The sequence below is a fragment of the Cannabis sativa genome, chromosome 7 (genome assembly GCF_029168945.1).
Source record: "Cannabis sativa cultivar Pink pepper isolate KNU-18-1 chromosome 7, ASM2916894v1, whole genome shotgun sequence".
In the NCBI taxonomy this organism is placed as follows: Eukaryota; Viridiplantae; Streptophyta; class Magnoliopsida; order Rosales; family Cannabaceae; genus Cannabis; species Cannabis sativa.
The window spans coordinates 53,528,493-53,550,255 of record NC_083607.1 but is presented as its reverse complement, the minus strand read 5'-3'; positions in this window follow the sequence as shown (position 1 = coordinate 53,550,255).

The following is a 21,763-nucleotide window of genomic DNA, read 5'->3' as shown; positions in this document are numbered from 1 at the left end:
TATAATTAGCGATAGGTATTCTTACACCTTGGAAAAGTGTTATGTCCTTTCTAGGACATTGGCAAAGTTTACCAGTATTGGTTGTATGGAGTATACATCGGAAGGGACCGATATTGAACTTTGATTAGATATGTTAAAATTTACCGTAATATCTATTCAATTCAATATCACCTGTTGATCCTAGATCACATGATCGAAATCTTGATATGGTTAGGCTCAATTTCAAGAGTGTTACTCGTGTTCTTTGATTTGTTAGTTAAGCCTAGTTTTGTATCAGGGTGATACGTGCATTTTGGGAACACGGTAGTGCAATTGAGTGGGAGCGCTAACATAAATATGGAATCTATAGCTTCTATTTGGCAAATAGAAGTAAAGGATGATTTCCTTCGAGCTTAACCAAACGAAGATAAATGGTGGAGATCTCATTTCACTTAGGTGAAATATCATTTATACAGGGTTAAGTGTTTTAAGGATAAAATACATTGTAGGGTGTTACGGTAATTTAATCCCTGTACAGTGTAAATCATCTATATAGAGGATCATTGATCACATTAGGGTTATAACAATGGATAACTAATGACGTGTCTATATCGTGGAACATATAGAGCGTTTCTATATGACTGAGAGTGCAATTCCAAGTTCTAAGTGTGGATTCAATGAGGAATTAATAAGTTAGGGAATTTACTTGGTAAATACGGTTCGACTTATTGGAAGCTCGATTATATAGACCCATGGTCCCCATACTAGTTGAGACCATACTGCTTGTAAGACTCAGTTAATTGATTTTAATTAATCAATTAAAATTCTAAAAGTTAGACTATGTCTACTTTATGAATTTTCACTAAGCAAGGGCGAAATTGTAAAGAAAAGAGATTTTAGGTTTATTTATTGATTAAGAGACTTTATATGTCTAAATTAATAAATATATTAAATGGCAATATTATTTGATAATTATTTCCAAGTTATTAAATAATTAGAATTGGCATTTAAAAGGTTAAATTGGAAAATTGGCATTTTTGAGAAAATGGGAATGGAAAATAACAAAATGGAAAAGTTGCAAAGTGAGGCCCAATACCCTTTGTATGACCGGCCCTATGCATGAGAAATACCATTTGTAGTTTCCATTATTTTAATGTCATACAATTCTAACCTAAACCTAGAGGGTTTTCTATAAATAGAAAGTGTTGGCTTGAGGAAACGAAGACACACATTTTTGATCACTTTGTTTCTCTCAGAAAAAGCCTCACACGCCACCTTCTCTCTCTCTTTTCTTCTTTGTAATTTCGAAACTTTGAGTGAATGAGTAGTGCCCACACACATCAAGTGGTATCTCAATCATAGTATGGAAGACTAGGGAAATTCTACATCAAAGAAGGAGAAAAGAAGATCCAGGTTCAGATCTTGGTGATGCTCTGCTACAGAAAGGAATCAAGGGCTAGATGTAACACCCTAACTAACATAGGCGTATTACGTGATTTTTAAACATGCTGTGCAGCTCGTTGCTAATCAACGAGGTTTATGGAAAACGTGATTAATTAAAATTTTTGTTTTTTAATTAAACTTATATAATAATATTACAAAAGACTCGGGATCCCGATTACAAAATCATTTACAAAAAGATTTAACTACTTATACAAAATAAATGTCGCCTAGCGACTAGTTACAAAATCAGCCTCGCTGTCCCGAGGATCGTACGCTCCAGGCCTAACCGCCTCGACATGTACAATCTTCACAAGCTCGTTCACGGTCCATCAGCTTTAGCCTTGCCTTTACCTACACATAAACGTAGAACTGTGAGTCGACAGACTCAGTAAGAAAAGCATAATAATACTCATACATAAATCCCGGTCATGATCAGACGCCCATACCCCTGATCATAACCCTAACTGCCGTGTCCAACACGATACTGAGTCCCACTACTGCCGTGTCCAACACGGTATCGAGTCACTACTGCCGTGTCCAACACGGTACTGAGTTCTGAACGTTCATAGGGATGGTACTATTGACACGTAACAGCCTGATCGGTCGAACCGGTCATACTCCAGCCTGTACCGACGTGTTACTGTATCCACCTGATCGGTCGAACCGGTCATACTCCAGCTGCTGGTCATACTCCAGCCTGTACCGACGGGATACGTTAATAGTACGGAGCCACCAACCTAAGTGTCAGCCTGATCAGTCGAACCGGTCATACTCCGGCTGCTGGTCATACTCCAGCCTGTACCGACGTGACACAGTATCCGCCTGATCAGTCGAACCGGTCATACTCCGGCTGCTGGTCATACTCCAGCTTGTACCGACGGGATACGGTTGGATGGCTCGAAGCCAACATACATAACCAATGTAATCTAACAGGCTTCCTACATGCTCGCTAAACATGTAATCGACATATGCATACTGTTATACTAATCTTACCTGGATTCCGAATTCAGGTGTGCGATCAACTCGATCGGAACTTTAACTGCGCGGCGGATTACAGGCTCCTAAACCATAAAAATCACAACACTATAAGTGACACGCTAAATCACTTCCTGGGGACTTAAACTAGGAACTAAAAGTTTTCCTATCGATAAAAAGCATGGCAATACCCCCTAAAACATAAAATCGAGGAAATCTAGGGTTTCAGAATTTTCCCCAACCGGTAGACCGGTTGCCCAACCGGAATTCCGGTTCTGGGAAAATTCAGAACCCCATCCGGAATTCCGGATGCACAACCGGAATTTCGGTTCCTCGCAGGCAGCAACAATCAAAAAATTCATATCTTGCTCAAATCAACTCCAAATCAACTCAAACCTTCCAGACCTATTCCATATAACCCCTACAACATTTCCAAGGCATCAAAACCACCCAGATTGCACCTAATCAAAAATCACCATTAAAGCTCAAGCTTTGAGTTCTAAACTCAAACTTGAGCAAACCTAGCTAACATGCAATCAAACCAGCTTGAATCTACTTAAACAAGCATAAAATAGCCTCTGAAAACAATTAAAAACATCAACAACAACACAGCAACAGATTCAAGACATTTCTTTCAAAAATCATATATTTTGCATAGAAAAACCATAGCTTGCTCAACCTAAGAATCATGCTTCAAAACAACTCCAATAACCTTAATTTAACATGCTTAAATTACAGAATCTAACCACAAAACACAGCAGCAACCACAACCAATTAATCATGCATGCATAACACTTAATTCATCAAAATTCAACAATTTTTAAAGAAGCAAGGAAGAGGAGCTAACCTAGCTTGAAGAATGCTTAGATTGGAAGAGAAATTGCTTGAAAATCAAAGAAAGATTCCAACTCCTTGCACACACACACCCAGCCGAGAGAGAGAGGAAAAGAGAGAGAGTGGTTTTTGGAAATTTTCCTAATTTTGCCTAAGTGTAATTTTTTTTGATAAAATGAACTAAAACTATCTAACATAAATCAATATAACTTCAGCCAAATATATCATAAATAAACATTTATTTTCCATTTAATAAAATCACAAAAAGACAAAATATCATTGGGGCAAAAAGACCATTTTGCCCCTCCACACTAAAACCACATAATTAACACTAAAGGGGTATTTTTGGGAAATTCTAAATTCCCGGCCATTCCCGACATTCCCAAAGTCAATAAACCGCCCCAAACTACTAACATACTAAGTTGTGATTTCTACTGAGCCAAACACCGAGTTCCAAAATACCAGGCACCGAAAATACAAAATATGAAAACTACTGAATGAGATAGCAATGCATTTCTGAATTCAATAATAACAGTACAATAAATTATTTAAATATCTATAAATAATTTCATAATTAAACGTGATTAACTGCTAATTTCCAAATTAAACTAAGCGGTCTTTACACTAGAGATCTGAACGGAAGGAGTCATATTATTCCGCTGCACCCACTGTAAGGTTTTCTAACTTTATATGTGTTTATTTTCATTGTTTTAGAATTCATATTAGGTTGTTAATCCAACATACTTGTTAGTAAATCTAGATCCTGGTAAAATAATTTCCAACAAAGCTTACTTAGGGACAAATTCAAGTCCAGGGCCAAAACGATATCCTGACGCAGGCACTCGGGACACCAGAGCATCCTGGACGTGTCAGGGCTGCTGGGTATGCTAGTACTTGAAATGTTATTTATTTAGTTACACAAATAAAATCGTAGCTAATTTGCATTTTATGATTTGCAGGTTCCTGACCAGGGCATCTAAATTGTTCGGCAGGAAGAAAAGGGAAGTCTCTGATGTTGTGGCTCGGCAACAGAAGGAGATTGAAAAATTAAAAGTCGAAGTCCGATCCCTTAAACATAAGAGAAACACTGCCAAACAAGAGGAAGAAGGAGAGGTGGCTGGTGAGGCGTATGTTCCACAACCATACGCTCGTGAGGATGAGGATCAACCACAAACTTATGCTGAGAAGTTTGTTTCCCTCAATGTGCCAGCTCTCTTGTACAATTTCGATGACCATGCGACCCTTGATCAGCAAGTATATCTCTGTTCTGACAACATCGACAATATTGTGGCCCAAGCGTATTTGTACGAGCATGTTGGTAAAATCACTGAATGGACTACGATGATTCACATGCCTGGATTTTGATTTCGAAAATGCTGCAAGAGAATGCTGAAATCCCAATCTCAATTGAAGGGTGCATATATATTAGGGACGTAGCAAACATGTTCCTTCCTTGGCCTAAACACTTAATATTAACATCCGAGGTAACTTCTCTTATAAATTAATTATTAATGATTAGTAGAGTTTAATATCTTCAATATTCAACCATAGTGAAGTAGTTTCTGCGAATATATGTGCTGTGGTGGGATGGATGAACAAACTACTTTTATATCTGTGTTATTTGTCGTTATACAGGCATGTTTAAAATTTTTGGGGGCATTCAATTACAGCCATTATGTTGCCAACAATTCGGTAGAATTTGAATCAAAGTTGATGTATTATGTTTTGTTTTGTTTAGGGTCCACTCGCTTAATCGCCTTCAAGACGTGATGCGTCAAAGGAGAAAGCTCCGATGCTTTCTCCACAAGGCGGTCGTGCACGGGAAGATGAATTATTCTCGAAAAAGAAGATGGACAAGATCCCTAAATCGCTAAAATGGATGGTTGTTGAATTCCTGAACCTCAAAGATAAACGTGATATAATCACAATTCTTGTACCCCGAGGATTCATAGCACCACGTACCCAAATCACGTTATTGTTGGAAATTATTTTACCAGGATCTTAGATCTACTCACAAGTATGTTGATTAACACCCTAAATATGAACTTTCTAAAACGATGAAATAAACACATATAAAGTTTAGTAAACCTTACATTGGGTGCAGCGGAATATAATGACTCCTTCCATTCAGATATCTAGCCCTTGATTCCTTTCTGTAGCAGAGCATTATCAATATCTGAACCTGGATCTCTTTCTCTGATTCTTTAGTGCTGAAACTCCTTCTTGCTGAAAGTCTTTCTTCACGATCTTCCTCACTATGATTGAGGTATCACTTGCTGTGTGTGGGCACTACTCTAACACTAAGTATTTCGAAATCTCAAGGAGGAAGAGAGAGAGGGTGGGGTCGGCCAAAGATAGGGAGAGAGAGAGGCTCAGTTTTTTCTGAATGAAAAGTCAGAAGAAAAGTGTAATTTTCCTGAAGCCTTCACTATCTATTTATAGCATTCCACTAGGGTTAGGTTTGTGTTGGAATTTATTTTACCAGGATCTTAGATCTACTCACAAGCATGTTGTTTAAACACCCTAAATATGAACTTTCTAAAACGATAAATTAAACACATAAAAAGTTAAGAAAACCTTACATTGATGCAGTGGAATTAATATCTCCTTCCGCTCAGATCTCTAACCCTTGTATCCTTTCTGTAGCAGAGTATAATCAAGATCTGAGCCCGAATGTCCTTCTTCTTCAAGTTTGATCCTTCACAGTCTTCCAATCTATGATTGAGTTACTGCTTGCTGTGTGTGGGCACTTACTCTTTCACTAGGGTTCGAAATTGATGAAGGAAAAAGAGAAGAGAGGGTTTCGGCCAGGTATAGAAAGTGGGGAAGGCTCAGTTTTCTGAAGAGAGAAATTTCTGTCAGATAACTAATGAAAAGCATGTATTTTGACTGAGCCATCACTTTCTATTTATAGGCAACTACTAGGTTTAGGTTAGGAATTATTTGGCATTAAAATAATGAAAAAAATATTAATTTGAAATCCCACAAATAGTGGCCGGCCATGGTGTGTTAGTGGGCCCCACTTGATTTTGCAGTTTTATCAAATTTTATTTCTATTTTCTCAAAAACGCCAATTTTCCAATTCTAACCTTTTAAATGCCAAAAGTAATTATTTAATAACTAAAATAGATTATTAAATAATATTGTCATTTAATTTAATTATTAACTAGACATATAAAGTCCATTAATAAATAAATAAACCTAGAATCTCTTTTCTTTACAATTTCACCCCTACTTAGTGAAAATTCATAAAATTAGACATAGTCTAACTTTAGAATTATAATTGATCAATCACGAATCAATTAATGAGTCTTACAAGCAGAATGTTCTCAACTAGAATGGGGACCATGGATCTATATGCTGAGCTTCCAATAAGTGAACCAAATTTACCAAGTAAATTCCTACTTATTAATTCTTCGTTGAATCCATTCTTAGAACTTAAAATTGCACTCTTAGACTTATATAGAGCATATTATATGTTTCACGATATCAATATGCTATCTCATTTAACCATTGTTATAATCTTATTGTGATTTAAAGATCCTCTATATAGATGATCTACATCGAGATGATATTTCTTTACCGTTCTCACCCCTCAATATATTTTGCCCCTTAAAACACTTAGCTACCTGTAAATGGTGTTTAGTGATCTAATAATTAGTCAGTTAAACAAGAGCTCATCCATTTACTTCTATTTGCTAAGCTCGAAGGGAATCATCACTTTACTTCTATACACCAGTAGAAGCTATAGATTCCATATTTATGTTCAACACTCCCACTCAATCATACTATCATGTTCCCAAAATATACGTATCACCCTGATCTAAAAGTAGGCTTAACTAATAAATCAAAGAACATGAATAGCACTCCAGAGTTGAGCCTAAGCATATCAGGATTTAGATTCTTTTAATCTTAAGATCAACTACTGATATTGACTTGGAAAGATATATAACGGTAAGTTTGTAATATCTTAACTTAGTTGCAATATCGGTCCAGTCCAATGTATACTCCATACATTCGAAACTAGTATACTTTACTAATGTCCTGGAAAGAACATAACACTTGCTCCAAGTGTAAGTATACATCATCGCTGATTATCACATTAGTGTAAATCCAATAACACTGATGAAACAGGGACCAAGTCTTTTGATTCATATGATCATAATCACATTCCACTGTGTTGACGATACTGTAATTGTGAATAAACATATGATCTGGATTTAACTGATTCTGTGTGTATAAACATATTAAACCATTAGCATGTAAAATTCATGCAAACATCAATCACTTCAAATTTCTTATATTGATAACTAATCAGATTGTAAAGAGTTTTATTTAGGGCATAAAACCCAACAGTTTGAATTATTTGGCATTAATATAATGAAAATATCAGAGGGAAAACCCTACAAACACTACAAGAAAGGGGACCTTTTATATTACTTTTTTAGTTAACAAAAATTAAAAATGGGATAAAAGATATATTGAGACTTTCTATCCCACTTTTAGATTTGGAGCCTCAAATATGGAGCAAAAAAACTTTTAGACAAGGGCCCTGTTTGGTAGAACGTTGAAAAAAAATATCAGACGTAAAAAAATAAGTTCAAGATTCAATTTTTATGGGTTAGCCAAATGGGGATTAAGATTTTTAGGGAAACTTTTTATCCCGGTTATTAGTTAAAAACCAGGATAAAAGGGTTTAGTATGAAACCCTTTTATCCCGGTTTTTAACTAAAAACCGGGATAAAAAGTGTTTCCCTAAAAACATTTTCATCTCGCAAAATCGCATATATCTCTGCTATAACCTCAACAGAAACCCTCCCAAACTCAGAAACCCTCGCCCAAACCCAGAAACCCTCGCCCAGCAAACCCATGTTAGCCTCCATCACGCCCAAACCCAGCTGCTCAAACGGTTAAAGGTAAACTTTGTTTCTTTATTATTTTTCCCTATTTTGCATTTTTCCACCATTTTTTTCTGGGTTCAAGAAAATATAAAACCTGATTTTTTTTTTTGTTAATAATGTCTTCTAGTTTAGGGATTATTTATTATGTATCATTTTTTACCTTTTTAGTTCTTAAAGATTTGATTTTTATAATGTTTGAATGAGTTATTGATAGAATTTTTTATGAGCTCCCTTTGCCAATTGTTGTACATCTTCTGCGAATGTGACTTGTGTCTGCAATAATAATTTTTTTTTCTCTTGTTGCTACTTTCATGGCTGTTTCTTTTTTATATTCCATATAATTTTATCAACCGAAGGGTCTCTAGGAAGAAGTTAGAGCAGCAGTAGCTTGTGCTCAGGGGGAAGTATTGACAACAAGTAAGCTTGAATAATGTTGTTTCAAATTTTGTGAACTAGAAACAATAGAAACTTGAGAAAAGAAGGAATGAAATTCTGAATGCTTACTAGTGACAAGTGTAATACTACTATACTTATTGCTCTAATTTATTGTGATTTTGTTTCAAGAGATAGTCAAACTAACAAGATTATTAAGTTTGTATTTTATTTGTATTATTGTTTGAAGTACCCTAAAATTATTATCTTAAAGATAAAATAATTTTGTTCATTTACTTATAACATATTATGGACTCTACTTTATGCATAAGAGTGATTGCCATTTTATAACTTTTGTAAAGGTACTCATAGAATTCGTGTGTTTTAATTTGAAAGTATTGCTATTCAAAACTTAATTTGATATGCTATTTTAATTTGATATATACTTATTACTAGTTTTAATATGGATGTAAATTGTCACAAGATAATTACAATGTAATGTGAGGTATTCATAAAAGAACATGATGTCCTTTCTACAAGCTTTATAAAATGTATTTTATCAGTACATACCAAGAAATCGTAGGAAGGTGAGCTTTAATTTTTCTTTATTTACTTTTCTAATTCTATTCAAAATATAAGCTGAAAAAATATTGTACTCATACCTTATTTATGAAAATCTCTTAAAATGACCACAATACAAGGTGGTTATTTTTTTTAGTTTGAAATGTGTAGATGAATCTTGTTGAAAGAACCGATGTGTATATATAAATAAGTAAAATTTGTTTCCACTAAGATTATATTTGATTAGGAACAATATTTTGAAATGACCATCATTAGGTTGCAATCATGTATGTGAGGCACGCAATCAAGCATGGGAAACATTTCAAGATAATGAGGTGACTTTCAATTGCCAATAAATCAATTATCTATTGAACTAGTAGGTGTTGTTAGTTTTTAAAATTGTTGGCTTTATACATATAGAGAAAGAGTAGATTGCTAATGGTCTTTCTTTACTAGTTCGGCAACACTTTACGTTGGTTAATTTTCCAAGTTAATAATGTTTAAGGTCATGTTTAATCCATTTTAATATTTTTTATTATTTTCTTCTCAGGTTATTTTTTTCTGTAATTATTGAAGAAGAAACAGAATAGAAGGAAAGAGAGTGAATGATAATCATAAGATCGCATATTCAATTCCAATGATCAATGGTGAAAGTGATTATTACATAGTTACCAAAAACCTTAAAATTCGAAGATTCAGCGAGACTCTTCTTAGAACTATGGCAAGTCATTATGATATGGGAAATTTTAATTGAAACTTTTAGTGGTGAGGTGTGGATTTATATAAAATGTAGTAGGAGTAACTCATGCATGCTTGGTGTTTGCCTTAAGCCTACTTGTTTTGTTTCCTTTACCTTGAAAGTTTCTTTTATTGTTCTCTATGGAAATTCTATTTTTTTTTTTCAGATTGATGATTGGAAGGTTATGGTTTTTTAAATATGAGCAAGGACAAGAAATGGGCTGATTGAACTATATTATGGCCATATTCCTTTTGTTGTGGATCTTTGGAGCTGCTGCCCTTGAAAATTTCCCTATTTGTCTCAAATCTATCATTTCCTTTTAGAATCTTAGGCTCAATATCAATATTCTTGCTATTCTTGAAGGTACCTATACATACACATATAGATAAGTAAATATGTAATTAAGGTGACCGTAAAATAATTAAGTTTAAAGTGTTAAATATATTACTTACCTAAAATTCCATATATATAATTGACAGTTATTGGAACAACTGCTATTAGGGACTATATAAGCTGCAACCATTGTCTTTCTCTTTTTTGTTGCGGAGTGGCTGGTGTCAAGGGCAAGCCACAAGGTTAGCTCATAACAACCCTTTTCTCTTTAGTATCATATGTATAGGTTTTTAGATTTTTATTGACAAGTGAGCATGATTTTAGAGTATGAAATATTTGAAATAAAGTATGGTTATTGATCATTAGAAGTAGTAATTTGTTTATTTTCTTGGGTTTGGTTCACATTTATCATGTTAATCAACATTGTTGTCTTTTGTGTTAAAAAAAAGGAGTTTAAGAACGATCAAGGTTGTTGATTCATGATTGTGCTTCAGTGTTCATTCATACATACTACTCTCAGTTTTTGAATTTTGAAGCCTAATATAGTTACTAATTTGAGATTATATCATTTTTTATTTTTTTTTGCTGAAAGTTAGGGATTATATCTTGGTTCCAAATTTTTTCTATGTCGATTCCGATGTTCAATATAGTTTTTATTTGATTTCTATATTTTTATTTCTGTAATGTTGCTTGTGCAAGTTCAACGAGTACTGTTTTTTCGTTGTTCGTTTTGTGTGTAAAAATAGTGTGGTGGTGCGCGCTTAATAAGGTGAATTTGTATTATTATTAAATCTGTGTCAAGAAAATTTTTGGATATCCCGAAAACAACAAGTGTACGTGAACTTGAAATTTCAACAAAAGAAAAAAAAACAAGTGTGAACTTGAAATGTTTGACAGAGAGATTTTTTAACTTCTTTAACATATTGAAAGAGTTTGTCTTTACATGTCTCTTGAACAAATATATTGATATTGTTTTTATTTTTCCTCAAGGAAAGACAAACAAATAAAAAAAATATTACAATCTCAATACTAGTTTCATTAATCTTTAAATGGCTCTCTTGTGGCACGACATGACTGTTTTTCTAAAGAATCACATTGCATATTTTCTTGTCCATAGTTTTCTATATTAGTGTATTGTCTTTACTTAGTTTTAATTGAATAAATATATTTATATTGTCTTTAGTTCACCTAAAAATATAGAAGAAAAAAATAGTGAAGTACCACTGCTAGTTTTAATAATCTTTATATTGCTTTTTCTGTTTAGTCTGCAATTCCCGAAGAGTAATCATCTCAGTTTATTAATCTTTATATAGTTTTATTAATCCTCAATATATCATGTTTGAGAAAGGCTCTATATAGTTAATAGTAGTTTGATTTTTACTTTGAATTGTTATTACATGAATTAATCGTGGTTGTTAATTTGCATAAGTCAATTATAATCATTCCTAGGTGGTTGTTAATTTGCATATATTGTGGACATTGCTTATTGTATTGCTATTTTTCTTTAGTTCTATGCCTAGAAGTTTTAGTTTTTAGAAGGGAAATTAAGTTCAATAGATTATTTTGTAATAACAAAAGTATTTTATAAACTAAATTACCAATGACATTTTTTCCTTTTTTTTTTTCTTTTTTGTTTGTGTTATAAGGATTGTGAAGTGAAAACAACAATTGATATTAAATCTTCGCATGTTAGTTTATTGATTTTATTCTTTGCACACGATTTTTTGAATGTGTTATTATTAAAATTATTTCTTTTCATGTTGTCACTTACAATATATTATAACTTTCAATTTTCAGGATAAAGTCACAAGTATAGGAAAGTGAGGAAAAAAAGATAGCTCATGGGAGGAATATTGTGCATTTTCTTTATTTTTGTAACTTGGAAGATTTATGGTATTAATTATGTGTTAATGTTTGTATATATAAAGTTATGGTGGTATGAATGTATGTGAAAATATTATAATTATCATTTATAAATAATTTCATTGGTGCAATAAATTTTATTTGCTTTCCAATAAAAAACTGTATATATATACGAGAAATATATATATTTTATAGGCAGTATTAATTTATATATAATATAGGCAGAATGTGTATGTATTAAAAAATAATACTTTTTATCCCAGTTTTTATAGAAAAAGTGGGATAAAAGGGTGCATTTTATCCCAGTTTTTTCATAGAAAGTGGGATAAAAAGTACCATTTCATCCCACTTTTTTCAAAAAACCGAGATAAAAAGTGTACTTTTTATCACGGTTTTCATGAAAAAACGGGGATAAAAAGTACCCCTTTTATCCCAGTTTTTTAAATACCTTTTACCCCACTGGCATACATCCCGATTTTTATTTTAGCAAAAACCGGGATAAAAAGCCTTAAAAACTGGGATAAAAAGCCTTAAAAACCGGGATAAAAGGCCTTTTCTTGTAGTAGTGAAAAGTGGCCGGCCATGCAAGGTGGATTTGGGCCTCACTTTTTGCAATTTTGCAGTTTTATCTTTTCTGCATCTGATTTTCTCAAAAACGCAAATTTTCTAATTCAACCATTTAAATGCCAATTCTAACTATTTAATAACTATAAATAATTATTAAATAATATTGTCATTTGTCATATTTATTAATTGAACCATACAAAGTATCATAATTAACAAATATGCCCCTAAAACTCTTTCTTTACAATTTCGCCCTTACTTAGTGAAAAATTCACAAATAGACATAGTCTAATTTGAGAATTATAATTGATTAATCAAAACCAACTATATGAGTCTTACAAGCAATATTATCTCAACTAGTGGGGGGACCATGGGTCTATATAACCGAGCTTCCAATAAGCAGATCAAGAATTTATAACCTAAATTCACTGACTTATTAATTCTTCGTTGAATCCACGCATAGAACTCAGAATTGCACTCTCAGTATATAGAATGCTCTATATGTTCCACCATATAGACACATTATTAGTTATCCATTGTTATAATCCTAATTTGATCAATGATCCTCTATATGAATGATCTACACTGTAAAGGGAATACATTACCGTTACACCCTACAATGTATTTAATCCTTAAAACACTTAACCCCGTATAAATGATATTTCAGCTTATGTGAAATGAGATCTCCACCATTTATTTTCGTTTGGTCAAGCTCGAAGGAGATCATCCTTTACTTACTATTCGCCAGATAGAAGCTACAGATTCCATGTTCATGTTAGCGCTCCCACTCAATTGCACTACCGTGTTCCCAAAATGTACGTATCACCCTGACCCAAAAGTAGGCTTAACTAACAAATCAAAGAACACGAATAGCCTCTTGAGATTGAGCCTAATCATAACAGGATTAAGATCATTTGATCTAGGATCAACTAGGCAATATTGACTTGAATAGATATTATGGTAATTTTAATAAATCTAAGTCAACGTTCAATATCGGTCCCTTCCGATGCATACTCCATGCACCCAACCGGAGCTTTACTTTAACCAATGCTCTGGAAAGAACATAGCATTTCTCCAAATGCAAGTAAACTCTGTTGTAGATTCTCATATCAGTAAAACCCTGTGTCTGATAAATCTAGGAAACTTTATTCACATAGTCATGTTTACTTTTCAATGTGTTGACAACACAATAAACAGGATCAAGTATGTGAAAAGGGTTTCAGATGAATTCATACATTATGTACATATAATCATGAAATAAATCACGTGAACCATGCAACATTAAATGTTATTTCTGATCTATATTAATAAGTAAATCTGATTATATTGAAATGAGTTTTATTTAGGGCATAAAACCCAACAAACTCCCACTTGCACTAATATAAAACAAAAAGTGCGTTTCAAATAATCTCAACACCTTGATATACAAATCAAGTGTAGTAGTAGTAAACTCCTCGTAATAGGATATGAAAGGTTGAATTAAACACAACCTTTTCTCCACTATTACTCTTCCTTAATCACAAAATTATTGATAATGTGAAATTCCTCTCTATATGTCTACTCTCTTGGGATACTGGATTCTATACCTTTGGCAACTACTTCTTGGTTAATCAGGAAATTAACACTAGTAGTTAAGGCAATTTGGAATGGTGCCAAAGTTGTATAGAACTATCCTTAGACTGAATAAGTACCTTTCCTGCAACTTTAACATTCAGTCTCTCTCTGGTAGACCTAGAGACTTCAGATAGGTTTTTACACTTCTCCAAAATCACTATTCCACCCCCAGAGTAATCACCATCTTATCAGAAAGATTTTCTAGCACAAAGGCAAATTTCGAAATCTGATGTGGTGTAGTCTAAGAGTTTTAAACACACCCTTGTAGACTAACATATAGTTCCTCTTCTTAATCTTAAGATTTACTTGATTGTCTTCCAATGTTCTTCTCCTGGATTAATCTGATACCTACTCATTACTCCCACTCAACAGCAGGTGTCTGGTCTAAGGCATACAAAAGCATATCTAAGACCTCTCACTGTTGACTTAAGAAATTCTTTCATGGCTTTATCTTTTCTGGAATAGTTGGGACTTTTCCTTAAATAAATAAAATCTATGCCTAGAAGTCGAGAAGCTTCTATAGATTGCCATTAGAAAGAAAATGCTTCAGCATCTTACTAAAGTAAGTTGCTTGCATTAGAGTAAGTAATTACCAGGTATACCATAAGACATAGGTTTAGATAAACTCAAACCTATAATACTAGGAACAGGAAGTTTTGTTAAGTTTAGTGAATAGACTTATAAACAAAAATTTCCTTTTATGTCCTTGTAGTAGAAAACTTTAGGTTACTCCATGTGAATGGATTAAACCATAGTTCTATTGGCTTTTCTTCTTAGTTTCTTATCTTGACAATCCATTACTTGTTTAAACTCACAATGGATTTTAATCACTAGTGTCTCCCAAGTCATAAGAAGGTGAGTTCCTAGAAACTCTCCCACTACGACAAGGTACCGTGAATTATGTCTAAGAAAACTAAATGGTATGAATCTCTTTGGTTGTGACAAGACAACAGAGGCAGTGGATCATCATATGTCATATAAGATGATAGAACACTTTTGGAATCAAGAAATAAATATCTCTTTTATTCGCTACTTTATTTTCAGACTTAGTCATTATCTTAGAAAAGTAGTATTTGTTTGAACAAACACTTTCTTATCTATTGACTATGGGATGGTTCACCCCTAATCACTTAGAATAGCTAACAAACCATGGTTAACAGTTCTAGCTTTTCTTAAGATTTTGATTAGGTCATCCATGAATCTAGTAATGATTTACATTAAGTATACAACCATTACATCATTCTGAAATTGTATTACCATAGAAGGATTTAGGCAACGACTAGTAACTAATCATCAATATCCAAATCGAAATTTCTTGGGAGGTAAGTTTGGATATAATTCAAAAATCAATTTAATAATCTTTGAACTGCATATCTACTAACTATTTCTCCACCCCTATCAGTTCGCAAGATCTTTAACCACTTACCTTAATGGATTTAACCATTGCTAGAAATTTAATGAAATTTTCAAATATTCAAATTTCTTTGCATGAGGTATAATCTAGAGTGATTGTTTTAAGAATACAACGACTAACTCATATCCACCCCTGAATGTACATCCATCTGCGAATGAGATGAACTACTTTCAGTGGATATAGGCATATTGACTCTTTGTTGAGATTGATCTTGTCCAATCCACTATGAACAAGATACAAATGCCATAGATTAATAAAATATGGTTGTGTCTTTTTGATGACTTAGGTATATTTACATCAAAGAGTTCTTAGAATAGTGCAAGTGGATCCTGGTCACAGAATACCAAACTCATATTCCATAAAGTTTGAATCTATTAATAGAAGATGGATTTTAAACACTTGTGAAAGTGTAACTGTATTGCTTCCTGGAAATAGAAATATAAGAAAATTTCTGTTTGGATTCTAAAATTAAAGTCAAAAACTTAATTTATACCAAATAAAATGAGTAATTCTATCTTGGACCACCACTACTAATTTAACTCTAAGTCTGATTTGTCCATACAAGTAAGAGATTTCTAAGATTGAGGACTTATATCAATTGGGAATAGAATTTCGGAATTATAATCATATGCGTCATTTAATTTCTTAAGAGAAAATGTAATGACATGAAATGATTTATAGACCATTCATCCAATGATATATTATTGAGCTAATTCGAAATGAATAAGCTAAGAGAAATTAGGATAATTTCGTTTATAAATAAGAATCCAACGATGCTTCGACTAGCGAGAGTCAAAGTAATCTTATTTATATATATATATATATAATCTTCTTATTTTATATTGTAAAAATACTAGTCTAAGGTGTCATCAATTGATGAACAGCTAGATGTTGCATATACAATATTTATCTTTCGAGATCTAACATTATTATGAATGTCTAATGGTGAAAATCCACTAGGGATTTATCTCATTAGATAAACAAACCAAGTTAGACCAACAATGAAGATTCGAAATTAAACTACAACTTAATAAGAGAAAATAACATGGTTCAATATAAATTCATACACAATTCAGAAATTATTAAACATATAGCAAGTAGGAATGACAAGTGAAAATACTAAAACATACAATCCTAAATAATTTCCAAGGTTTTCAACAAACTGATATCAGTGTCCCGTTTAGGTGAGAGTCGAAGCTACCATCCATTGAATAGAGTTGTTAGCTCATCTAAAATGTTAAACATTCTAGCAACCTTTTATTCGATCAAGATTGGAATTCAGCGTTAACCCGTTTAGGCGAGAGTCAAGGCAATTCTATCTTATGAGCTTCCACTATTGTTTCATAATTTGCAAGTCAAATATGGTCGCCACCATTAGGGTGATCCATACCATATGAAACACTTACAAACTACTTATCTTTCGAGATTAAACGGTGCGAAATTGCTAATGAACGTTCCTCCATTAGGGAGGATTACTCACTAAAACAAACGCGATGTAAAACTAACAATGGAGATCGAATATCTTAATAATAATAAAGCTCATTATTTAAAGAGAGTTGTATTTTCTTTGATACTCTTAATCTATTTATTTTAAATATATATATTTATTTTAATTAAAATTTCCAATTTAGAATGGAAAATTCTAAATATAAATTTAAATTTAATATTTATAAATTTTACTTAGATGGATATGAAAATAACATGAATTTCTTCCATCTTAGTAATAATTTCCAATAAATATTTAGAAAAATATTCAATTTCAGTTGTTACAAAATTAATTTAAATTAATTTACAACTCAAATTTAATTTTCTATAAATATATGTTGCATTTTGAAAAATTTAAAGTATTTAAGAATACAATTTTCAAAAATGCATGTTAAAATAAAAAATAAATCGTGGAAAAATTATTCTAATTTAATATTGGCCCAAAATTAATTAATAAAATTAATTTGCAATAAAAAATATAATTTCCCTATTTAATTAAATATATATAAGAAAAGTTTTAAATATTTAAGTATGATGATGAAAATCAACTTAAATATTAATTTTCTATTTAATTACATACACTAGAAAAATACTTCAAGCAAAAATATCACCTATCTAGATTTTCCTTTGACTAATTAATTAAATTTCTAATAAAATATATTTTACTTCATTTTTTTAATTAATCATTAAATGAAAAAATCATTGATTTAAGTTGGTCCAAAATTAAAATAAATAATTTACAACTTTAATCTATTTTTCAAATAAAATTCGAAATTCCAGCATTTAAGAAATGCAATTTTGAAATTTGATTAATAAAATAAAGAAAAAATATATTTTGAAAATTATTTAAATTTAGTTGAAAAAATAAATTTCAACTAAAAATAATTTTCTATTTAATTAAGTGTCATGAAAAAGAAATATTTAAGTATCATGATGAAAATCAACTTAGATTTTTAATTTTCAAATTAATTAAATGTATTAAATTAAAGAAATAAATAATTAAGTATAGAGAAGACTTAATTATTAATCTCTAGTTTAATACTAGGAAAAATATACTTAAAATTAATTATTTAAATAATTAATTTCACAATGTATAATATTTTCCTATTTAATATTAGAAATAATAAGTAGTCTAGAAATAATTATCTAGAAAATATCTTATTTGACTAAGTATCTTTTCCACAAAATTTGAAAAAATATCTAATTTAAGTTGTATTAGAAAAAATCTAGAACTTAAATATTTTAAAATTTAAATTTAATTAAATATCAAAAATTAAGTTGTAACCACTTAATTTGAAAATATTCCATTTTAAGTTAATATTCGAAAAGATATCAACTTAAAAAAAATATCTAAAGAATCTTAATAACCAATTCCTAAAATTCCTCAACTTAATTTTGAAATTTGAAATTCAAAAGATATTCAGATTTAAGTTGATTAGATAGTGATAACTAATTTTCAACTTAAATAGGAATATTTAATGAATAATTTAAATTAAGCTTGAGAAAGAATCTAGATGGTTATAATTCTATATTTAATTAAATACAAGAAAATACATATAGTTTAACTTAGAATTAAAAATTCTTTAAACTATGATTTTCTTAAATTAATTTCAAAAATAAATGAAATTAATTATGTTGCTAATCAATTTTATTAGGTTAAACTAGTTTAATTAACCTAGTACAGTTATTCAAATCAGGCAAATGGGCCTTCACAATTGGGGTGGTTCATGTGAGAGGGTGCTGGGTTTAGTATGTCGTACCCACTACTATGGCTCCCAACTCTCACACAAGGCCCAAAAGAGAGGAATTTAACCTTAAAATGAACAACTGTTATTAATTGAATAGGCGCAAAAACTAAATGGGCCTAAATAAAATCTATCAAGAACTATGATATTTTATTTAGCAACAACAACCTATATGCATCTATAATGAAATTAAACACACAGGCTCACACAGGCACACAATTTGGATGGATCCTATCATGTTGCTAGGTCATACACATATGAAAGAAGATTGTGAAAATATACACATTGCGATTATTTACTTGACCAAGGGAGTCATGAGTTAAAATCAGATCATTGGATCTGTCAACAAGTTAACCATGGCTATTTGCAATCAAGCAATAATAGGTTTTAAAAACTTACAAATAAGCTAAAACATATACTCATGCAACAAGGTTAGCTGGATAGTTGGATGTAGGATTTATTTAATTTTAAATAAATAATTTCGAAAAAATAATTAATTAAATAAAAAAAATTATTTTCGAAAATTTAAAAAAATTTGAAATTTTGAAAAAAATATTTAAAATTAATCCTACAATTTTGAAAAATTAGGTTTCAACCAACCTAAATATCATTTCAAAATTTGCTAACTACTTTTAAAAATTTAATATTATTTTATAAATAAAAATTAAATAAAAAATTAAAAAAGATAAATAAATATTTTTTTTCAGATTTTAAATGTAATTTAAATAAATAAAATAACAAAATTTAAAAGTTAGCAAAATATCTTACATCTATTTAAAATTACATGATTATAGTTATCTTATTTTAAATTTAAATAAGGTCAAATTATTTTAAAAAAAATTAATTTAAAAAATTTAAAATCTGACCTTAAATTTAAAAAATAAGATAAGATATAATCAAATTTAAAAATAAGATAGATAATTAAGCAAAAAAAAGATAGATATTTACTATTTTCAAATTCAAATTACACTAATATCATGAATTAAATTTAAAAAATATTAATTAATTTAATTATGATAATTAGAATTGAATTAGGAATAGTAAATGGATAAATACAACACAAAAAATCGGAAGTTAAATCCATGAAAAAGCATGAAAAATCGAAGAAAAACAAAAAAAATGCGAGTTGTACAGACAGTATGCTGAGCATACATGTCCGCGCGCGCATGGTGGGTGTTTGGGCGTGAAAACTCGGGGCAGGGGGAGGTTGCATGATTTCCGCGCGCGCACGAGGTGCAGCGACACCACCCCGATATTTTCGAAATTTCAAAAAATCATAACTAATTCAAATTAAATCGAAATTGAGTTCTGTAAAAAAAGTAACTTGCTTAATTTTTTCTATACTATCCAATAAAAATAATTGAAGAAACAGATATTCAATTATTTTTCACGAAAATTAACAAACATCAATCAATCATCAAATAACACTCAATACAACATGATACCATCCAAAACATCAAACAATCGTTTTAAAGTCCAAATTTCTTGCAAGCAAATCAATTACCATGGCTCTGAGGCCAGTTGTTAGAAATTATTTTTCCAGGATCTTAGATCTACTCACAAGTATGTTGATTAACACCCTAAATATGAACTTTCTAAAACGATGAAATAAACACATATAAAGTTTAGTAAACCTTACATTGGGTGCAACACAATATAATGACTCCTTCCGTTCAGATATCTAGCTCTTGATTCCTTTCTGTAGCAGAGCATTATCAATATCTGAACCTGGATCTCTTTCTCTGATTCTTTAGTGCTGAAACTCCTTCTTGCTGAAAGTCTTTCTTCACGATCTTCCTCACTATGATTGAGGTATCACTTGCTGTGTGTGGGCACTACTCTAACACTAAGTATTTCGAAATCTCAAGGAGGAAGAGAGAGAGGGTGGGGTCGGCCAAAGATAGGGAGAGAGAGAGGCTCAGTTTTTTCTGAATGAAAAGTCAGAAGAAAAGTGTAATATTCCTGAAGCCTTCACTATCTATTTATAGCATTCCACTAGGGTTAGGTTTGAATTATTTGGCATTAAAATAATAAAAATATCGTAGGAAAACCCTACAAAAGTGGCCGGCCATGCAAGGTGGATTTGGGCCTCACTTTTTGCAATTTTGCGGTTTTATCTTTTCTGCATCTGATTTTCTCAAAAACGCCAATTTTCTAATTCAACCATTTAAATGCCAATTCTAACTATTTAATAACTATAAATAAGTATTAAATAATATTGTCATTTATCATATTTATTAATTGAACCATACAAACTATCATAATTAACAAATATGCCCTAAAACTCTTTCTTTACAATTTTGCCCTTACTTAGTGAAAAATTCACAAATAGACATAGTCTAATTTGAGAATTATAATTGATTAATCAAAACCAACTATATGAGTCTTACAAGCAATATTATCTCAACTAGTGGGGGGACCATGGGTCTATATAACCGAGCTTCCAATAAGCAGATCAAGAATTTATAACCTAAATTCACTGACTTATTAATTCTTCGTTGAATCCACGCATAGAACTCAGAATTGCACTCTCAGTATATAGAATGCTCTATATGTTCCACCATATAGACACATCATTAGTTATCCATTGTTATAATCCTAATTTGATCAATGATCCTCTATATGAATGATCTACACTGTAAAGGGATTACATTACCGTTACACCCTACAATGTATTTAATCCTTAAAACACTTAACCCCGTATAAATGATATTTCAGCTTATGTGAAATGAGATCTCCACCATTTATTTTCGTTTGGTCAAGCTCGAAGGAGATCATCCTTTACTTACTATTCGCCAGATAGAAGCTATAGATTCCATGTTCATGTTAGCGCTCCCACTCAATTGCTTTACCGTGTTAACTAACAAAAGTAGGCTTAACTAACAAATCAAAGAACACGAATAGCCTCTTGAGATTGAGCCTAATCATAACAGGATTAAGA